Raw genomic sequence first — 3,745 nt, forward strand, 5'->3', positions numbered from 1 at the left:
TCTTGCTCAATGCTTTGCTGTCATCTTATGTTTCCTTCTCTGTTTTCTCCCTTGGTTGCAGTTGATCTTCCTCTGTTTGTTTAATTACAAAATGCCATTATGTTGTATAAATATGACCAACATACAACTTTAATTGTTTAAAGTATTTTGGTTAAAATGTTTCAGCCTGTTTTTCCTTCTTCCCTTTTAACTTGACCAAATTCAGGGGCCCAAAGATCCAGCTGTGAGTTTTTATCAAGTCTCTTCCTAGTTCCTAGCCACCTTTTTTCGATACGCTCAGACATAAGGCTGCATGCTGGAACTGCAGGCATTTACCAAGCTTCTGATTGAGTCATTTGGGATTTTCAGCATCTTTTCTATGACTCAAATTTGTGCATAAGATGTTTGAGGGACTTGAGCTGCTTTCGTATCGTGTGTTATGCATAATTGAATTGATTAAACATTAAATATATAGGTTGATTTGAGTGTTAAAGGTGAACTCAGGTTAACACCTGCAGATTTCTGATGATCGGGCATATTGATTGCTTAGCTAAGTTGCCGGAGTAATCCTAAGCCTATACATCCAAAAGCTCTCACCGATGTTGTCTGTAAGTATAAGAGGCTGGCCCAGTCTCTCCTCAAGTTTCACAATCCGTGCTTCCCAAGATTTTTCTTCTTCAATGGAAGTCTAATTTATGACTGCCTTTTTTCTTCTTGAGAAAATGATTCACATGTTTGCAAACGCTATCGAACAACTTGTCCTGTTTGTGCAGACATGCCTGAGTTTTGATGGCTAAGTGGAGTATCACCGTTACTCTCCATTTCGAATACCGTGACTTACCTTTACCCGTTCCCTGCTCAAATTTAGAATGAGTTCAAACACATACTTTTTAATGTGTATTTTGGTATGTTTATTACATGGTACTCATCTAAGTCTGCAACACTTAATGGTTGCTGTCTTGGCATTATAAAATTTCATAGGTTAGGTGCCCTCTTCAAGGCAGGTTTATAAGCAGAATAATAATAGGAAAAATGAAAGATAAAAAACAAATTTTATAACTTTTCCATCCATTTCAAAGTAGAAAAAAAATTGAAGAGAAAACTTTTCTAAAAACTCAGATTTTTAATAGGAAAAATTCCTCCACTTAAGGGAGTGGAAGAATTTTTACTATCTAAATTTTCTTTTTGCATTAAGGTAACTCTTCACCCTCAAAGCATCTCATTGCATCGGTTGTCTTTCTCTATCTTTGTCTTCGTCCCATGCACCTCTGTTTTTATCTCTCTCTCGTGTTTGGTCGACCCACCCATCTCTCTCTATAATGATAAGGGCTCACATGTTCAACCACATCGCAGCTGAGTGGCTTCTCACATTTTTCCGGACCCTTTTTTTCATGTCACACAAACAAGTAACATATTTTATTTGAAAAAGTTTTCATATCAAAAAGTTTTTCACACAAATTTTTTTTTCTCTATGAGACCTTTTCTTTCTTCCAAAGGTGCCCCGACCATGTTTGGCCATGCATGCGGGGATTTGAACTTAGGGTCGAGAGAGAAATACGTATCCACGAGCCTGAGACCATGTGAACGACATGTTTGGGTCTGAATTTTAATGGGCTTCCCAAGCTCACTGAGCCAAATATCAGGCTGCATTCTGACTGTTGATCGTTGCCAAAATTATGGGGAAGCAAATCGGAGCAAGAGCAGTTGACAAACGGTTTCATTTACCACACGGTCCACACCCAAGTCATCGATAAACGACTAAAATATCGTGATAATACCGCTATGGTCGTGATAAACGATCCATTGGCATGGGGGGACTTGTTTATTGCGCTATTTTACCGATAAAAATGCCACGAAGACAATAATAAATTCAACTTCTCACGAGAATTTAGCTGCCGTTATCTTGCCATTCTTGAGGAGAGAGAGAGAGAGAGAGAACCGAAAAGCGATCAACATTACTTAAAAGTGAAACTCAACAAAGCGTTGAGACCCACAAGCACAAACACAATAACATAACATGAGAACACCAATAATACAAAATAGAACACTCATAGAGGACCACAAACATCTATATGAGGATCGGTTTGTGGCAGAGGCAGGTCTTTGAGATATATGCGTAAGATCGCATACACATCAGCCAAGACCCTATGGGTCAAACTGTTAAGGTTGAACAGGACATCCCGAAAAGTAGCATCATTTCTGGCCATTCATATGAACCACCACACTGTAAACAACCAAACTCTCCAAATAGTCCTCCACTTCTTTTCGCGTCTACTTATAGCAGGGCTGAGGATAAGATCTAACGCAAAGCAACCCTCTCGCACAACAACTAATGAAGCCCTCCAAGTTTTAGAAAACAATTCTTGAAACATTTCACACAACCAGAAAAGATGTTGTGTAGTTTCTTCAGCCTGTCGACAAAGCACACACCAACTGGGAAACTGAAAACACACCCTCTTGATATTGTTATGGGTCTGTATCCGGTCATGAAGAATCAACCAAGCCAATACCTTGGTCCTTGGAGATGGTCCCTTCGCCCATAGAGCATTGTTGAAGATCCAGCCCTGACCTGGAGGCAAAAGAGAACGATAGACCTTGTGGACTTGGAAAACACCCACATTCGAGACTGCCCATTGAAGCCAAGATCCGTCTACCCCTACATCCAAATCCCTGTCAAGAAACAAACGCAATGCCCTAAACCATATTTTCCTCAAATCCGATGTGTATGGTCCTCGAGCCCCCCGACGAACAGCAAGCGAATCAATTAGACCATATTTTAGCCGGAGGAAGTTTGCGCATACATCCTGTGACGTATGAGCCAACCAACACTGCTTCACAGCCAATGCCACACTCTTTTTACGCAAAGCAAAAATTCCTAAGCCAGCGATAGTCCTTGGCATAACGATGGATTCCCATCCCACCAAGTGCTTCTTATAAGGTTCATTTACACCACGCCACAAAAACCTTGACAAGACGCGCTTAAGTTGGTGCTCAACATTGACAGGCATGATACAGACCGACATGAAAATTTTTGGAATTGCTGACAAAACATGCTTGATCAAAGTAATTCTGCCTGCAAGAGACAAATATCTTGCACGCCAAGACTGGAGCTTAAGACACACCTTGTCAACAACGGGTGCTCATGATGTTTTAGAGGTTGACTTGACTTGTAGGGAGAGGCCCAAGTACTTGATCGGCAACGGCCCTATAACGCAGTTGAAAATTTTTTTCACCGTATTTTGACTGGTCGGATCGCCATTCAGAAGCGTGATCGAACACTTATTTTCATTTAGCTTCAGCCCAGACAACGCTGCAAAAAACATGAGAATAAGCCTAACGCGAAACATCTACTGTATTGAAGCCCTTCCAAAAACTAGCATATCGTCTGCGTATTGTATAAATATGACCAGAAAAGCCTTAGATATCCAATGACTGTAGGAAGCTCCTTGTCTGCGCGCGTATAGGAATCACTGCAAGTCCTTCTGCAACTGTATTAAACAAAAACGAAGATAGCAGACATCTCTGCCGTAAGCCACGCCACAAAGAAAATTTCTCACCCTTTACCCAATGGACACCATGTCATTGGTAATAAGCTCTGACACCCATATGAAAAAACGGTTACGGAATCCCATGTGATTCACCAGTTGTGACCAGTACGCACAATCATATACTTTTAACGAGTCCGCCGTCGTGTCCGCCGGCTGCATCTGTGAGGTGGGCGATCCTTCGTCGTGCTCTCCGTTCATCACCATCGCCATCATCTTCA

The sequence above is a fragment of the Nuphar pumila genome, chromosome 13 (genome assembly GCF_984573655.1).
Source record: "Nuphar pumila chromosome 13, dmNupPumi1.hap1.1, whole genome shotgun sequence".
In the NCBI taxonomy this organism is placed as follows: Eukaryota; Viridiplantae; Streptophyta; class Magnoliopsida; order Nymphaeales; family Nymphaeaceae; genus Nuphar; species Nuphar pumila.